The sequence below is a fragment of the Giraffa tippelskirchi genome, chromosome 7, assembly GCF_054371585.1.
Source record: "Giraffa tippelskirchi isolate mGirTip1 chromosome 7, T2T-mGirTip1v1.2.pri, whole genome shotgun sequence".
Classification (NCBI taxonomy): domain Eukaryota; kingdom Metazoa; phylum Chordata; class Mammalia; order Artiodactyla; family Giraffidae; genus Giraffa; species Giraffa tippelskirchi.
In genome coordinates this window covers 79,436,905-79,456,005 of record NC_137281.1, presented here as the reverse complement: position 1 = coordinate 79,456,005, position 19,101 = coordinate 79,436,905, and the positions used below count along the sequence as shown (strand labels likewise).

The 19,101-nt window shown below is 47.3% G+C and overlaps 1 protein-coding gene and 1 non-coding gene across 2 annotated transcripts in view; one reads left to right on the top strand and one right to left on the bottom strand.

Annotated features, from left to right (window-relative positions):
• Window positions 1–19,101, top strand: part of MEGF11 (multiple EGF like domains 11) — a 378,265-nt gene that overhangs the window by 321,985 nt on the left and 37,179 nt on the right. The window lies entirely within an intron of this gene.
• On the bottom strand, window positions 5,514–5,620 carry LOC145515928 (U6 spliceosomal RNA). Its single transcript, XR_014061133.1, has one exon. It is a non-coding gene; the product is annotated as a U6 spliceosomal RNA (small nuclear RNA).

Here is a 19,101-nt window from a genome sequence, read left to right as displayed (position 1 = left end):
GGCAGATTCTTTACCAATTGAACTGTGAGGGAAGCCCACACTAACACCCTCACCAAGGCTTCTGGTCTGGAACAAAGGAGGAGCCACTCCCCTTCTGCTACCCCTGCTCTGAAGCTCCAAAGCCCCACCCCAGCCTGGCCGCTCCCCAGCCATCTCCTCGCTAAGCCATTAGCACCAATAATCCACCTGCAGGAGTAATTACAGACCCCAGGAGGGGAAGGGATTCCTGCCAGATGTGATTATGTCTGGAAAATGAAAGATGTTACAGAAAAAGGTCTTGAATAAATTACTTTACGGTGGGGCTAACAGGAAGAATAACGTTGGGAGTAAATGAAAAAAAAAAAACAAAAACTCAAAAGTTCTCTCCAAAAGCACTACTAAATAATTGTTCTCCCCTCTCCTAAAAGTTCTGAGTATGAATTCCCTGAGACAGGCCCAAGGGAGTGAGGCCCAAGTGGCTCTGCCTTTGACAAAGATGGCCCAGGGGAGCAGGGGTATAGGGAATGCAAAGGAAAGAGTGGGAGCTGAGCAGGCTGGGCCCTGCCAGGTGAGCACTGGTGCTCAACCCGGCAGACAAGAGGGAGTCACAGCAGTCCTGAGCAGGGCTGTGACAGCAAGGTGCGGTGCCTGACCTTCACCCCCTGTGTGGGGAGATGGTGACATCACAGCCTAGGGACCCAGCACGCAGTAGGTGTCCAGTAGATGCTGGCTCCCATCACTCCCAATGGTCCTTCAGTGGAGGCTGCTAGCTGAGTAGGGAGAGCATGGGCTCTGAGTCAGAAAACCTGAGTCTGAATCTCAGCCTTGACATTTGCCAACTGGGTCACCTGCTCGCCAGCAGGATCACCTCTTGAGCCTCCCTCTGCTCACCTCATGCATGGAGTACCTTCTAGGATGGTATGAGGATGAAACAGGGCAAGCAATACTAAAGTGGCACAGAGCAGGTAAATCTTAAATTTCTTTTTTTTAATTAATTAATTTTTATTTTTAGCTGTGCTGGGTCTTGGTTGCTACACACAGATTTTCTCTGTTTGTGGTGTGAGGGCTTCTCATTGTAGCGGCTCCTCTTCTTGTGGAGCACAGGCTCTAGGCACACGGTCTCAGTATTTGCAGTACTTGAGCTTAGTGGCTCCTTGGCATGTGCAATCTTCCTGGACCAGGGATCGAACCCGTGACCCCTGCATTGGCAGGCAGAGTCTCAACCACTGGGCCACCAGGGGAGCCCAATCTTAAGTTTCTTTCCTCCCATCTGCAGTGGGCTTAGGTTCATATTCAGCTGCATGTAACAATCAAAATGCCTAAAGCTTTTATAGCAATACACTATGTGTGTTAATTTACTTAATCATCACCACTATCCTCAGAAGAAAGTACTATTATAATCCCATTTTTGCAGATAGGGAAACTGAGACACAGGCTGGTGAATGACTTGCAAAAAGTTTGTTCATTTTACCCCCAGTAATGCTGAAAAAAGTTGCCCAAGGTCCCATAAGTGTCAGAGCCAGAACCTGAACTTAGTAGTCAAGTTCCAGAGCCCATTGGCTTGATCAGCCTCTGCCACTGACCTGCCTCTCCTGAGGGCAAACCCAGAGTCACCTTTGCTGCCCCTCACTAGGAGGAAAACTGAACCATGGCCACGGGGGTGCTCCAGCCATGCGAGCCAAATTAGGAAGTGGTGTCAAACTCTAGGGCAGGGCTTCCCTGGTGGCTCCATGGTAAAGAATCCTCCTGCCAGTCCAGAAGACATGGATTTGATCCTGAAGATCCCACATGCCTCAAGGCAACTAAACCCATGAGCCACAACTATTGAGCCTGTGCTCTAGAGCCCATGCACAACTACTGAAGCCCAGGTGCCCTAGAGCCTGTGCTCCGCAACAAGAAAAGTCACAATGAGAAGCCTGTGCACCGCAGCTAGAGAGTAGCGCCTGCTCACTGCAGCTGGAGAAAACCTGCGTGCAGCAACAAAGACCCAGCATAGCCAAAAATAAGCAAGTAGATAAAATTATTTTGAAAAAATCCACAATAGGGCAACCAGGCACCTGTCAGGGAGCTGAGGGGAAGTGTTAATTTCCCAGGCAGTAGTATGGATGGAGCACCCAGTCATCACTATGACACTCATCTGTTTCACAGTTCTTCCACTATAACATGCTCCCACATCCATCATCACAGGTTTTCCCACAGCCCTCTGAGGTTAGATGTCACTGATGCTATTTTACACAAAACACAGTCATGGCAAGGTTACATAACTCTGAGCATCTCAGCTCTCAAACCCAAGACCCAGCCACTCCCCAGCAAATGATGCCAGGATGAACCTTTCCTGCTCGGTTTCCCTCTGAGGCCTCACTGCCCTCACTGCCCTCTTTTCCCTCTGGCCTTATAACCCCAGACAGCCTCTGCCCAAAGCTGGAAGCCACCTTATCCCTTCCTGCAAAGAGGTCTAAACTGAGCTCCTGTCAAACTTGCCTCCCTGAGGCCTCAAGTTCTTAAAGGAGGAGCATATCCCAGGCCCATATTATGTGTAGTGATGAATTCTATGAGAACTTGTCCAAGACACCTCCAGGGCCCAGAAAAATCTGGAGGAAAGCAGCTTTATAAAGACTTGAATAATTTATAGAGTTGGGAGATGGAAAGGACGGACAGCTTGGACAATGTGTGCGTGTGTGCTAAGTAGCTTCAGTCGTGTCCAACTCTTTGCGACACTGTGGACTGTAGCCCGCCAGGCTCCTCTCTCCAGGCAAGAATACTGGAGTGGGGTTGCCGTGCCCTCCTCTAGAGAATCTTCCCAACCCAGGGACTGAACACCTCCATTTCTTTTTGTTCACCAGTAGAAGCCTTTCAGGCTTCAGCTTTACCTTTCTTTGCATTCATTCTGTAACTTTAAAAAAAAATGCTTCCACAATCAATAAGCCATGGGTTTTGCCTGAGCCGGGACTCTCAACCTCTCTTCAACAGAAGCGAGTAGACCTGACTCCTGCCTTCAGGGGAGGGGTATTCCAAAAATAGGTTGGAACGCTGAGGCACTTGCCTGCTCTTGGGGACCTGCCTTTGTCTAGTTTTTAAATTTTTAAAAAATCTTTATTGAAGTATAGGTGACTTATAATGTTGTGTTAATTTCTGCTTATAGCAAAGTGACTCAGTTGTACACATATATATGTGTATATATATATTTTTCATATTCTTTTCCATTATGGTATACACAGGATATTGAATGTAGTTTCCTGTGCCGTACAGCAGAACCTTGTTGTTTATCCATCCTACATATAATAGTTTGCATCTGCTGTTCCCAAACTCCCAATCCTTCCTTCCCTTACCCCTCCCCCTTGGCAACCACAGAGGGGTTCTCTCCATTCTTTCCGTCAGTGAGTCTGTTTCTGCTTCATAGAAATGTTCATTTGTGTCATATTTAGATTCCACATATAAGTGATATCATATGGTATTTGTCTTTCTCTTTCTGACTTGCTTCACTTAGTATGATGATCCATGTTGCTGAAAATGGCATTATTTCATTCTTTTTAATAGCTGGGTAATATTCCATTATATGTATACACAACCACATCTTATCCATTTATCTGTAGATGGACATTTATGTTATTTCCATGTCTTGGCTATTGTAAATAGTGCTGCTATGAACATAGAGATGCATATAACTTTTGAATTGTAGTTTTGTCTGGGTATATGCCCAGGAGTAGAAATGTTGGCTCATATGGCAACTCTATTTTTAGTTTTTTTGTGAAACCTCCATGCTATTTTCCATGGCAGCTGCACCAACTTACATTTCCACCAACAGTGTAAAATGGTTCCCTTTCTCCATACTCTCTCCAGTATTTATTATTTGTAGACTTTTTGATGATGGCTATTCTGACCAGTGTGAAGCAGTACCTCATTGTAGTTTTGATTTGCATTTCTGTAATAATTAGCAACGATGAACATCTTTTCATGTGCCCATTGGCCATTTGTATGTCTTCTTTGGAAAAATGTCTATTAGCTCTTCTGGCCATTTTTCAATTGGGTTGGGTTTTGTTGTTATTGAATTATACGAGTTGTTTGTATATTTTGGAAATTAAACCCTTATTGGTCACATCATTTGCAAATATTTTCCCCCAGTTCATGACTTGTCTTTTCATTTTGTTTATGGTTTCCATCGCTGTGCAAAAGCTTATAAATTTGCTTAGGTCCCATTTGTTTGTTTTTTATTTCATTTCTATTGCCTTGAGAGACTTATCTAAGAAAACATTGGTATGATTTATGTCAGAGAATGTTTTGCCTATGCTTTTAGGAGCTTTATGGTGCTTTTTCTTATTTAAGTCTTGAAGCCTTTTAGAGTTTACTTTTGTGTATCGTGTAAAGGCGTGTTCTAACTTCATTGATTTGCATGTGGTGGTTCAACATTTCCAACTGCACTTGAAGAGACTATTTCTCCCTTATTGTATATTCTTGCCTCCTTTGTCAAAAATTAATTGTCCATAGGTGTGTGGTTTTATTTCTGGGCTCTCTATTCTGTTCCATTGTTCTATATGTCTGTTTTTGTGCCAACATCACACTGTTTTGATTATTGTAGCTTTATAGTATTGTCTGAAGTTATGGGAGAGTTATGCCTCTTGCTATGTTCTTTTTCCTCAGGATTGCTTTGGCAATTAATTCTGCATCTTTTATGGTTCCATATAAATTTTAGGACTATTTGTTCTAGTTCTGTTAAAAAAAAAGTCACAAAAATTTGATAGGGATCGCATCAAATCTGCAGATTGCTTTGGGTAGTGTGGCCATTTAAACAATATTAATTCTTCTAATCCAAGAGCATGGGCTATCTTTCCATTTCTTTGAATCATCTTCAGTTTCTTTTATTAATGTTTTGTAGTTCTCAGCATACAAGTCTTTCACCTTGGTGAGGTTTATTTCTTTTCTTAGTTATCAAAGATTATAATTGTATAATATAGAGAAGTATAGAACAAAATATAACTATTAGAGGGCAATTGCTCTACAATATTGTGTTGGCCTCTGGCACCCATCAACACAAATCAGGCACAGATATACAGATGTCCCCTCCCTCCGGAACCCCCCTCCCATCTCCCTGTCTATCCCACCCCTCTAGGTTGTCACAGAACACTGGGTCAAGCTCCTTGTTTTACACAGAAAAGTCTCACTTGCTATCTGTTTTACATATGGTAATGTATATGTTTTCATGCTATTCGTTCAAATTGTCCCACTCTCTCCTTCCCCCACTGAGTCCACAAGTCTGTTGTCTATGACAGTATCTCCATTGCTGCCCAGTAATTAATGCATACATATGGAATCTAGAAAGATGGTACAGATGAATCTATTTGCAGGTTTATTTCTAAGTATTTTTGATGCAATTTTAAGAGGGATTGGTTGTTTACATCCCCTTTCTGATAGTTTGTTGTGAATGTAAAGAAATGCAATTGATTTCTATATGTTAATCTTGTCTCCTGCTACCTTGCTGTGTCCATTTATTGGTTCTAGTAGGTTTTGTGTGTTGTCTTTAGGGTTTCCTATTTATAGAAAAATATGACCACTTCATGACTTGGTGTGTCATCTTTGTGTGGGGGCCATGCTAATCCTCTGTGTATCATTCCAATTCCAATATATGTGCTGCTGAAGCCAGCTCCTTCCTTTGTCTTTAGGGTAAAGTTTGAAACCTTCCTAGCTGGGACAGTCTAACCTTCAGGCTCCTGTCCCACTGCTACCCTTCAGGCCTGGAAATCCAAATGGATTGCCTTACCCTAGAGGCCCACCCACCCTCCCATGTACAGTGTCTCCTCTATACCTTTTTTCAGTCTGTCCTTTCCTGGAATGCCCTTGCTCTCTATCCTCCTGGCTGAATTCTGCCTGTGTTCAGCTCAGTTGCCATCTCCTCATAAAGCCTCCGTGCTTTCTTCCTGTGGGACACTACCTTCCCATAGGACACCAGCACACCCACTCTAGCAGCACACTGTGGATGAGTCTGTCGTTTCTACTAGACAGCTGCTGGGGCAGGTCTGTCTGATTCATTCCTTTCCCCCATCCTGCCAGCCTCCTAACCCCAATTCACTCCCAGGCCTGCACAGAGAATGGTCAGTAAATCTCTTTGAATCAGATCCCAGGTCCTTTAGAAGCATCCCATGAGTCATGAATGTGCCACACTTTGCTTGTAAAGTGTCAACACCCCCATCAGTCCCTGCAGGACCCTCTGTCCCCATAATCTGGTTCCCACTTGGGACATTATCACTGTCAATACAGTTAGCCTGTAGGCCACTGCCCCAGGCCCACACCTCCCAGCCACCACCTCAGAGGAGCTGGGTTCTGCAGTACACACGCACACATACCCCAGATATTCAAGCCTACAGTGTGAATCCAGTGTGTCCATGCCATGCACACCATTCTCCAAGCCACTGTGATCAAATCCCCCTTGAGGCTCTATGACCAGGATCAGCCCACATGTCCTGCATCAGGTGCTAAGCTTACCTCACAGCTGTCACGCCGCTGACACAGAACACGCTCCACCAGAGTCACACACTGCATAGACCATGCAGTTGTGGGGAGGGGAGCCTATAAGCTGCCATTCAAACCAAGACACTGGGACAGTAAGCCAAAAATCCCATCCCTAACCTGCTCTTCCACACAGGCAAAGCATCTGTACAACTGATATGCATAGGGCCCACGAGTATTATTTATACCACATATATCTGAAGCGTTTACCACTGTTTGCACACACATATAACCACCCTTATGGCAGAAAGCGAAGAGGAACTAAAAAGCCTTTTGATAAAGGTGAAAGAAGAGAGTGGGAAAAGCTGGCTTAAAACTCAACATTCAAGAAACAAAGATCATGGCATCCGGTCCCATCACTTCATGGCAAATAGATGGGGAAACAATGGAAACAGTGAGAGACTTTATTTTGGGGGGCTACAAAATCACTGTGGATGGTGACTGCAGACTTGAAATTAAAAGATGCTTGCTCCTTGGAAGAAAAGGAATGACAAACCTACACAGCATATTAAAAAGCAGAGACATCACTTTGCCTACAAAGGTTCGTATAGTCAAAGTAGTTTTTTCCAGTAGTCATGTATGGATGTGAGAGCTGGACAATGAAAAAGGCTGAGCACTGAAGAACTGATGCCTTCGAACTGCCATGTTGGAAAGACTCTTAACAGTCCCTTGGACAGCATCCTTGGTCAAACCTTGATCAAACCAGTCAATCCTAAAGGAAATCAACCCTGAATATTCATTGGAAGGACTGATGATGAAGCTGAAGCTCCAGTACTTTGGCCACCTGATGTGAAGAGCTGGCTCATTGGAAAAGACCCTGATGCTGGGAAAGATTGAAGGCAGAAGGAGAAGGGGATGTTAGAGGATGAGATGGCTGGTTGGCATCACTGACTCAATAGACATGAGTCTGAGCAAACTTCAGGAGATGGTGAAGGACAGGGAAGCCTAGAATGCTGCATTCCATGGGGTCGCAAAGAGTTGGAGACGACTGACCAACTGAACGACAACAAGGCACACATACACAGAGGCTTACCAAAAACAGCCGACAGAACATCTGGGTGTAATAGGGAGACACCCCACCACACCCCTCCCATGCTACAGTCTCATCCTGTGCCTCTGCCCCCTCCACGCTGTGCTCTCACACTCTAAATGCTCATGAAGACCCCTCTCCACACCAGCATGGGATTTCCCAGCAGTTTAGGGGCAGTGTTTTTTGGCACTTTTTAAAAACTGCTAGGGAAATCATGAAACCTAATGCAGAGCAGTTGGGGCCATATGCTGTCAGTGTTTGTCCAGGAAGTCCCGAAGATTCCAGCCAACTTTGTAGGGACTTTGCCTGGCTCTGTCCATGTAGGGAGTTGGGCCCAGAAGGCCAGTAAGAGATGACCTGATCCTCTGTGGCCAGAATCACCCCCACCCCAAGGCCCTCAGGAAGTGCCAGAGTGCTTGACAGGGCTCAGTCCTGGGAGAGCAGGAGTAGGAAAGGGAGGCTGTCGTAGGAAGCTCCTTTCTCTTAACCAAGAGCTGAGGCCTGTGTGTGATGTTGCGAGCATCCCCAGGCACCATCAGCACCAGCAGCAGCATCACTGTAACCAGCTTTCTCTCTTTCAGAAAATGTATACTCTTAGATGGATCTCGGCACAGTCCCCAGTCTGACTCTCACTCCCACTGCCTGTTATCCTACCTTAGCTTGCTTTCATTAAGCCTTGAAGGCTTCTGGTTTATTTTTTTAATATTTATTAATTTGGTTGCACTGGTCTTAGTTGCGGCATGTGAACAATTAGTTGCAGCGTGTGGGATCTACTTCCCTGACCACGGATTGATCCCCAGAGCCCCTGCTTTGGGATCGTGGACCACCAGGCTTTTGGAGGCTTTTGAAGGCTTTTGGACTTCAGGAGCCTCCTAACATAAGATACAAATGCCCCCTAAGAGTTCCCACCGTAAGCCCCTAGTAGCCATTCTTGCCTCCACTGTCAGCATACATTTAACAACAAATCTGTAGAAAAGCACCTAGGACAGGGCCTGGCATATGGTAGGTGCTCAGCACATTGGGGTCCCTGTCACATTGCTGCCTTGTTTGCAGGCAAGGCGGCCAGGTCTAGAGGAAAGAGACTGGGCTGTGGAGTCAGTTGGCCCCTTTTCCACAGCATGACTAGGAGCAAGGGACCTCTCTAGCCTCAATTTGCCCTCTGCCTAGGATGGTTCTCTCTCTAGGAAGGTCATTCCTTCCCTGTGAGTCTGTTAGTGCCTGGCACAGGCTGGCACCAAGGGGTTGGTTAAAAATCTGAGTCTCCTTCCTCCTGTCTCCAGCACTGGGGATCAGTCAGTCTGTCCTAAGCCAGTGGCTCAGTTCTGTCTATAGGCATGAAGGGGCATGGACAGGGGTAAGGACCAGAGTCCCTGCTCCCCCTTCTTCAGGTCCTTCCCACTATGCCTATACCTTTGTGCGAGAACTTTCCCAGGAATTTTAGATTTGAGAGCCTCCTGATAAGATACAAATACCTCTCAAGAGTGTTCAGTAAGCTCTTATCAGCCTGTGATGCCTTCTTGGAGCTCATGAGAGGGAATAGTTGGAGAAGAGGAAGGGGCTACAGATAGGACAAAGGCATCAACAGAGAGAAGAGAAACTTGGTTTTGCCAGTTGAGTCTCCAGGTGGACCCCAGATCCTGCAGCCAGTAAGTGAACATAGCCTGAACTTGACTCTAAATATCCTCTTATGGCCACACTCACTGTGTTTCAAGTCTTCCTGAAGTGTCTTGGATCTGTTTGGGAACTATTAGGAGGTGTCTGTGCTCCTCTAGGGAGACCTCCTGAGGGGTCAGTTATGTAGCGTATTTATGCAAATTAGAAAATAAAACACCCTTTATCAAGACAGTCTATTGGCATCTGCCAAAAAACTGATGTAATAAATACACAAGCTGTAGTGACTGCCATATGAGTGGCTCCTTAGAGTTGTGCAGTGCACAGCCTGAACAACTGTACAGAGCAGCCTCAGATCACTGATAGCCTACTCATGTTGGACAGATATAGGGTTTCCAGGCCTAACCTTCAGCCTTTCTCCAACTATCCCCGGGGCAGGGGGGCAGATAGAATAACTCAGCCACACAGGCCCTCTGCGTTATCCATTTGGCACAGGGAAACAGAAATGGGAATGGGTGTGACAAGAGGCCTCCATCCTTCTCCCCCTCTCATTTCTCTGGCCCTCTGCTCCTCATGCCTTATGCAGAGTTTCTCTTCCCCAGCGTGCATTGGCTGTCAGTTGCTGCTTTATCAGTTATACACTAATTAGGTCCAGTGAGGTTTGCCCTGCATTGGAGGGGCCTCTGTGGCTGGTGTTCAGTTCAAGCTGTTCTCTCTTTGCCTTATGGACCTCGTGTCACTCTTTCTCCCTGGAAAATCACAAATGAGTCTCCCCACCTGGGAGTCCTGCTGCCTGAGCCCTTTGAGCTAGGAGTAGGGGTGACCGAGAAGGGTGAGGAGAGGGGGTACAGCATCCCAGGGCTGGCACTCTGCTTGGCAAACAGCAGATGCTTGCCTGGCAAGAGGCTCTGTAAACCAGGAGTCCCCAGTCCCCAGGGCTAAGGATGGGTACCATTCCGTGGCCTGTTAGGAACCGGGCTGCACAGCAGGAGGTGAGCAGTGGCTGAGTGAGTAAAGCTTTAGCTGCTGCTCCCCATCGCTTGCATTAATGCCTGAGCCATCCCCCCACCCCATCCTACCATCCATGGAAAAATTGTCTTCCATGAAACAGGTCTCTGGTGCCAAAATTTGGGGCCAATACTGTAAACAGTGAAGTGCATTCCACATGTGTGCTTCTGGTATTGGTGTGACATTGGACACCAAATCAGCCTGGGTGGGAGACCTTGAAGCTCTAGAAAGAGCAGGGGAGACAGGGAAATAGAAACCAGAGGATTGGGGAGGCCACTGCAGAACATCTGGAAGTAGGGAGGGACCTAGCCTGCAACTTCTCCTGCCACAGCTGCATCATATGCCTCACCCTGCTCCTCCACTAAAGGGTAAACTCCATGAGAGTAGCGTATGCGTGCGTGCCAAGTCACTTCAGTCATGTCCGACTATTTGCAACCCTATAGACTGTAGCCCACCAGGCTCCTCTGTCTAAGGGACTCCCCAGGCAAGAATACTGGAGGGGGTTGCCATGCCCTCCTCCAGGGCATCTTCCTGACCCAGGGATCGAACCCACATCTCTTATATCTCCTGCATTTGCGGGTGTGTTCTTTACCACTGGCGCCACCTGGGAAGCCCCATGAGAGTAGGGACATGCTCTGTTTTACTCACCTAGTGTCCTCTGGCCTAGCACAGTGTCAGACATGTTCTAGTGCTTCCAAAACATTTCCTGAATGAGTGAATTAATTTGATCCATATGCAATGAGCATTGACTGTGGTCAAGGTACCATGCCAGGTCCAGGGCCACAGGGCTGAGGAAAACAGACCGAGTCTTTACACTCATGGGACTTACAATGAGGATGAGAATTCTAGTAGAATGAGAGCTGATTTTAATTCATCACAATTGTGATAAGTGCCACCAAGGAGGAGGTAACAAAACCTGCTCTTGAAGTGGGAAGACAGGGGAAAGTTAAAGAATATGGGAGCTGAAGGTCTCCTTGTGCTGTGTGCTCAGTCACTCAGTCATGTCCAACTCTTTGTGACCCCATGGACTGTAGCCCCCCGGGTTTCTCTGTCCATGGGGTTCTCCAGGCAATAATCCTGGAGTTGGTAGCTGTACCCTCCTCCAGGAAGGGTCCCCCTTAGGTCACATCTAATTTAGCGTGATGGTTAGTGAGTTCACGGCCTGTCACCACACCTGATCTATCGTAGATGCTCAACAAGTGTTTGAGAGGACTTCCCTGCAAGTCCAGTGGTTAGGACTCTATCTAGGCTTCCACTTCAGGGGGCATGGGTTCAATCCCTGGTCAGGGAACTAGATCCAGGATGCCACATGGCATGGCCAAAAAGGTAGTTGGGTTCTGAGTGGGTAACGAATGAGGCTGGGTCACCGTGAGCCAATGTCTTTGCCTCACTGAAACCCACATACTCTGACCCCAGGCTGGGCCCTTTCTTGCCTAAACCATCCCTACCCCTCCAGCAAGAAGATCTGGGGGCCCAGCTGACTTCCCTGGCTTCCTGTCCCAGAGTCCTCTCCACTGAGCTCCATAGGCCTGCAGAGCATGCCCACCCCCTCGGCCTGGACCTAGAGAACCCAGTTCACTCCATTTACACCGCCTCCTACCAACAGAACATGTTGAAGGGGACTCTGAGGTGAACGTGCACAACTGCCTACCCCTTTTTGTGAGGGAGGGTCAACCACTTTCCATCCTTCTCCTCCTTTCACTCCAAGAAATACTCATTAACCTCCTTCCCATTGCAAGGAAAACGGATGATCAACACAAGGAGCCCAGCTGTTGACAAATTTTCCCAAATAAGGCCGAACTACAAAGCAGCATATTGCAGGAGAGAAAATTCAGTAAACAGTATTTGAAACAAATTTAATAGAACATATAACTCATTACCCACTGGGGTCTGGACCCCTGCTGCCATGTTGCACAAGGAGGCAGGTGGAAAGCGGGGAGGAGATCTGCAACTCTGTAGTGGGACCAGCTCCGGGGCTTCCATTCAGCCAGCCGCTCTTTTGAATCAAGTTCAGTTCAGTTCAGTCGCTCAGTCATGTCCGACTCTTTGCAACCCCATGAATCGCAGCACACCAGGCCTCCCTGTCCATCACCAACTCCCAGAGTCCACCCAAACTCAAGTCCGTCGAGTCAGTGATGCCATCCAGCCATCTCATCCTCTGTCGTCCCCTTCTCCTCCTGCCCCCAATCCGTCCCAGCATCAGGGTCTTTTCCAATGAGTCAACCCTTTGCATGAGGTGGCCAAAGTATTGGAGTTTCAGCTTCAACATCAGTCCTTCCAGTGAACACCCAGGACTGATCTCCTTTAGAATGGACTGGTTGGATCTCCTTGCAGTCCAAGGGACTCTCAAGAGTCTTCTCCAACACCACAGTTCAAAAGCATCAATTCTTCAGCGCTCAGCTTTCTTCACAGTCTAACTCTCACATCCATACATGACCACTGGAAAAACCATAGCCTTAACTAGATGGACCTTTGTTGATAAAGTAATGTCTCTGCTTTTTAATATGCTATCTAGGTTGGTCATAACTTTCCTTCCAAGGAGTAAGTGTCTTTTAATTTCATGGCTGCAATCACCATCTGCAGTGATTTTGGAGCCCCATAAAATAAAGTCTGACACTGTTTCCACTGTTTCCCCATCTATTTCCCATGAAGTGATGGGACCAGATGCCATGATCTTAGTTTTCTGAATGTTGAGCTTTAAGCCAACTTTTTCACCTTTCTCTTTCACTTTCATCAAAAGGCTTTTTAGTTCCTCTTCACTTTCTGCCATAAGGGTGGTATCATCTGCATATCTGAGGTTATTGATATTTCTCCCGGCAGTCTTGATTCCAGCTTGTGCTCCTCCAGCCCGGCGTTTCTCATGATGTACTCTGCATATAAGTTAAATAAGCAGGGTGACAATATATAGCCTTGACGTACTCCTTTTTGTATTTGGAACCCGTCTGTTGTTCCATGTCCAGTTCTAACTGTTGCTTCCTGACCTGCATACAAGTTTCTCAAGAGGCAGGTCAGGTGGTCTGGTATTCCCATCTCTTTCAGAATTTTCCAGTTTCTTGTGATCCACACAGTCAAAGGCTTTGGCATAGTCAATAAAGCAGAAATAGGTGTTTTTCTGGAACTCTCTTGCTTTTTTGATGATCTAGCAGATATTGGCAATTTGATCTCTGGTTCCTCTGCCTTTTCTATATCCAGCTTGAACATCTGGAAGTTCACGGTTCACGTATTGCTGAAGCCTGGCTTGGAGAATTTTGAGCATAACTTTACTAGCGTGTGAGATGAGTACAATTGTGCAGTAGTTTGAGCATTCTTTGGCATTGCTTTTCTTTGAGATTGGAACGAAAACTGACCTTTTCCAGTCCTGTGGCCACTGCTGAGTTTTCCAAATTTGCTGGCATACTGAATGCAGCACTTTCACAGCATCATCTTTCAGGATTTGAAATAGCTCAACTGGAATTCCATCACCTCCACTAGCTTTGTTCGTAGTGATGCTTTCTAAGGCCCACTTGACTTCGCATTCCAGGATGTCTGGCTCTAGGTGAGTGATCACACCATCGTGATTATCTGGGTCATGAAGATCTTTTTTGTACAGTTCTTCTGTGTATTCTTGCCACCTCTTCTTAATATCTTCTGCTTCTGTTAGGTCCACCATTTTTGTCCTTTATCGAGCCCATCTTTGCATGAAATGTTCCCTTGGTATCTCTAATTTTCTTGAAGAGATCTCTAGTCTTTCCCATTCTTTTGTTTTCCTCTATTTCTTTGCACTGATCACTGAGGAAGGCTTTCTTATCTCTCCTTGTTATTCTTTGGAACTCTGCATTCAGATGGGAATATCTTGCCTTTTCTCCTTTGCTTTTCGCTTCTCTTCTTTTCACAGTTATTTATAAGGCCTCCTCAGGCAGCCACTTTGCTTTTTTGCATTTCTTTTCCATGGGGATGGTCTTGATCCCTGTCTCCTGTACAATGTCACGACCCTCTAAAGTGTTAATAGCCTAGGCTGCATCTATAATTAACAGGCCTTTGGATTGGAGGAAGAATTCTCATCCATCCTCCATTTGCAGAATGAAGACACTGAGCAGGACAGACAGGCTTCCTCTACAGAAGCTGGAGCCTTGGGAGCCTGCCTCTGTGGGAGGTGGAGGGCTGCCTTGTCCTGGGCCGGGGGAGGGGGTGTTGGGAGTGGGCTCTGCAAGTGTAATGGGGATAGGTAACAATACAAGAAACACCCAGATATCAACTTCCAGGTGTTGAGAAAGAACAAGTGTCTCAGTTTGGCAGGTGGCCTTTCCTCAAGGTCAAGGGCCATGTCCTCTGGATGCTCTGTGCTTAGGTGGTGAGCGTGCTGTCAATAGGAGTGAGCAAGGGCAGCATAGGCTACCCCAGAGTTTCACCACATCTGGGCTCTTTGCATACTGTGCTGAAATAAGAGCCAGGAGATTTGAGTTCCAAAACCATCCCTCCCAGCGTTGGCTGTATGACCTTGGGCAAGTCGCTTTCCCTCCCTTGGCCTCAGTTTCCTCACATGTAAAACAAGGCAGCCAAGCCAAGTATTTGCAACATCTTTTTCCAATTCTGGCACAAGGAGCTATCACCCCACTGAGAATCTAGATGTGAATACAATGAGATCCTGGCTCCCTGAGCTTACAGCCCAGGGCAGAGGCAGGATATGTGACCAATCCCAGGCCATGCATTAGCAGCATTGGTGGCCACCCAGCCAGTGTGATTCTTAGATTCCAAGAGGGCTCCCTACTCTGGGCCTGCATTCCCATCATTCCTCACTTCTTCAGGTTAAGACCCCTACTGCAGGCAAGAAGATGCTCAGGGAGCAGAGCTACAGGGTCCTTAGAGATGATCCAGCCACTGGTTCCCAACTAGACACGTACAGAAGCAGCAGCAGGTTGCCAGGAGCAATTCTGAACATTTTACAAAGCCTACAGGCAATTTTCCATTACCTAGGATGAAGCTCACTAAAACACTAAAACCTAAAAAGGTTTTTCTTCTGCTGTTAATTAGAATTAAATTAACTCTATGTGATCTTCCAGGTTAGCGTGCTCTAATCAGAAGCCCTGATTGGTTGTGGGTGACATCATAGGAATTTCTAGGTCATGGTTGGTGGACAAGATGCTGCCACCAGCATCAGACAGCATGTGGTCACTGGCCAAATTGCACCTGTTCAGTACGTGACTGGCCTTGGACACCAGCGCATAGTGACAGCAGTGTCTCTCAAATTGAGAGAGCTTTGCAGACAGGGGATGCTAACAAGGCTTCTTGATGGTGAAAAGTTGGGGAGACTGATTGATTTCAACAGCTGCCTATAATTGATAAAGAAACCAAGACCTGTACGTTATCTAGTGCGAACATGAGTCAATCGGAACGGAAGATTGTTTTCTAGCAGTAAACGTGCTTAGTTGCTCAGTTGTGTCCGACTCTTTGTGACCCCATGGGCTATAGCCCGCCAGGCTCCTCTGTTAATGGGATTCTCCAGGCAAGAATACTGGAGTGGGTAGCCATTCCTTTCTCCAGGGGATCTTCCTGACCAAGGGATCGAACCTGGGTCTCCTGCATTGCAGGTGGATTCTTTACCGTCTGAGCCACCAGGAAAGCCCCTCCACCAGTAAGGTCTATAGGAACTCTGGATGAAGATTTTGGGGAACAACTTGAATAAAGGCCTTAGGGTACTCCTGGCTGAGGAAGTGAGCAAAGGTGCTAGGTGATGTGAAGCATGTGAGATGCCAAATGCAAAACCCCCCCCTACTTTCTTGGGTTCTTGTCCTGTCCTTTTCCCCAGAAGGTGAAAAGATCAACAGATGTGGATTCAAGGCTGGTCTGGGCCAGGCACTGGGCTGGGGAAGATGTGGTAGATAAATCCCAGCTCTGCCTCATGGGCCTACTCTGACTTTCAGTCTCTTTCTCATGAAGGTGATGAATCTGATCATCTCTAAGATCCCACTCAGCTTGGAGGGTCTTGTCTTCCTGAGTGGATGCACTCGAGGCCAGCAGGGTAATTTTCTGGCTATATGTCTGACCCTCAGCCTGGCTGGGGAGGGTTTGGGCAGGAGGTGGCAGAGTGGGACATGAAACCACAGCCAGTATCTGGCCTGGCCTTCTGTTTGCACAAGAACCCCCAGGGAGGCCCAGAGTTGGTGTGGCAGCACGGGACTCATCCTTAGACCAGGCAACATTCTGCTTCCTGTGTGTGATGGGAGCCACAGAACCCCGGCCCACCAGGGCCTCTCACTCATTTGTCCAACAGTATTTATAGAATACTTCCACTCCATGCCAGAGACTGAGATGGGAATCCTGGGGCAGCCAAGACAGATAAGATCCCTCTTATCACAAAGCTTCTAGTCTAACTGGGGGAGACAGTAAATAAGTGGGCAAATAAATGCATCTAGATTCAAGCATGAGTGTGCCTGTGTGGACACTGCCTGGGAGCTGCCCACAGGCAGAGACCAGGTCACAGGCTCCTGTGTGTCCCTGGAGCCCACTCCCAGGGCTGGCCCAGAATTGGCCCCCACTCAGCAAACATTTATTGAATTGCTTGGCATGAGAAAGAAAGCATATGGAGAGTGCCCAGTCCTTCTGGTTCTGTCCATGGTAGAAGCCAGCATGTACACACAGACATCTCATTTCAATTAAACAACAGTTATCGAGGGCCCATTATACACCAGAAGGACCCCAAGCTCTGAGAATCTAGATGTGAGTACAGTGAGATCCTGCTCCCTGAGCTCACAATGCAGGGCAGATGCAGGTGTTAAGAGCTAACCAGGAGCCACCGGTGTGTGCTAGGATGGTGGTGGCTGTGTGTGCGCCCAGTTCCTACCAGGGCAGCACAGGTGGGCTGGGGAGGGAGCACACAGGAGGGAAGGATGAGGAAGGAGCCACAGTTTTATACCCAAATCCACACGGATGGATAAATAGACACCCCCAGAGACAAACACACACCGAAACTCACAGGTATGTACACTGACTGCCTAAGCATGCATACATACTAAGTCGCTTCAGTCATGTCTGACTCTGTGCAACCCCATGGACTGTAGCCTGTCAGGCTTCTCTGTCCATGGGATTTTCCAGGCAAGAATCCTGGAGTGGGTTGCAATTTACTTCTCCAGGAGATTTCCCAACCCAGGGATTGAACCTGCATCTCTTACATCTAACCTGCATTGGCAGGTGGGTTCTTTACCGCTAGTGCCACCTGGGAAACCTGGGAAATGCCTAAGCATGTACAGACATAAATAATGACCCCTGTAGGCTTGGGTGCCACACAGGCCATCATGATTAAGACCTGTTAGCAGTGCCCCAAACTGGGGAGATGAATGTGTAAGAGAATGCCTGTTGCAGGGGGGTGTGGCAATGGGCACTCTGAGAATCACCAGACCTTGGCCGGGGGATAACTTGAGGTAGGTGGAGCTATTAGCCTAAAACTGAGAAGTTAGGTTGATTATTGGCTTGCCGTGCATGTCCATCACCAGAGACAGCCAATCAATTATATGCCAGGCCTGACCCTGCAGATCAGAGGACAGAAAGTAGGGAATGTGATAAAAAGTTTCCCTGTTAGTATTTGTGATTATTGAGGAGTTTGAACCTGGTTGGGTCAGGGCAGCGAGGTGGAGGAGGGGGAGCTGTACCAGGCTCACATTCCTTCAGGGCAGAACTGTGTACTTCAGAAACTGCCCGCTTCCCCATTTGGGTTGTTTTGCCATTCGGAGCTAACAAATGGGAAGTTTTTGGCACTAACAGCTTGGAGCACATGGTAGCCCCTCAGTGAGTGATCATTTCATCCCCCAAAACCATGGTAAAAGTTTGGTCCTGTTCAACTGTGGTAAGGGGAACCAGGAAGACAGCCTGGAGGAGGTGGCAGGAAGGTGAAACTGGGGACGTAAGGTCACGTGCCCCCTGTGAACACCAGCTCTCCTCTCCTGCACAGGGCTGGCATTTGTTCATCAAGTGAGAGATGGAGCCCTCTACCAGAGCTGCCTTCTGCTGAAACCTTGAAGGGTTCTGTGTATTCATTTCATAAGAGATACTATTTGTTTGTAGTAATGATAGCTTTTAGTGTGCTTTCTACTGCCAGGCCCTCTTTAACCTGCTTCATGTGCTGTTGTTCAGTCACTAAGTCATGTTCAACTTTTTGCGACCTCATGGGCTGCAGCACGTCAGGCTTCCCTGTCCTTTAACATCTCCTGAAGTTTGCTCAAACTCATATCCATTGAGTCGGTGATGCCATCCAACCATTTCATCTTCTGTTGCCCCCTTCTTCTGTCCTCAGTCTCTTCTAGAGTCAGGGTCTTTCCCAGTGAGTTGGCTCTTTGCATCAGGTGGCCAAGTATTGGAGCTTCAGCTTCAGCATCAGTCCTCTCAATGAACATTCAGGGTTGATTTCCTTTAGGGTAACCTGGTTTGACCTCCTTGCAGCCCAAGGGACTCTCAAAGAGTCTTCTCCAACACCACAGTGCGAAAGCATCAGTACTTTGGTGCTCAGCCTTCTTTATGGTCCAACTCTCACATCTGTACATGTGGAGACTACTGGAAAAACTATAGCTTCATGTGTAATAAGTAATCCTCTTAACAACACTATGAAGTAGGGACATTATTATTCCCATTTGACAGATGGAGGAACTGAGTCCCCAGTAGGTTCAGTAAATTGCTCAAGGTCAGGCAGTGAGTCAGTGGTGGCAGCAGGATGGCACTAGAGTCCATTCTCTAACCCCTGGGCTCTGCCACTTTTGTGGAAAGATCTGGTTTTTCCTTCTGCACCCCTCACTGATGCACCATGGAGCCCTGGAGAAGCCCCTGTCCCTCTCTGTCTCCCTTTCCTTCTCTGGGAAGCAGAAAGTCTTCTCGGCTGGTGACTTCCCAGGGCTGTTGTAAAGCCAGGCTGACTGTCCATATCCCTGTACAGGCTGCTCTGGGAGAAAATGGGACCTGGTGCAGCCTTCTGGGGAGCAGATATTCTGAGCTGGGTGCTCTGCATC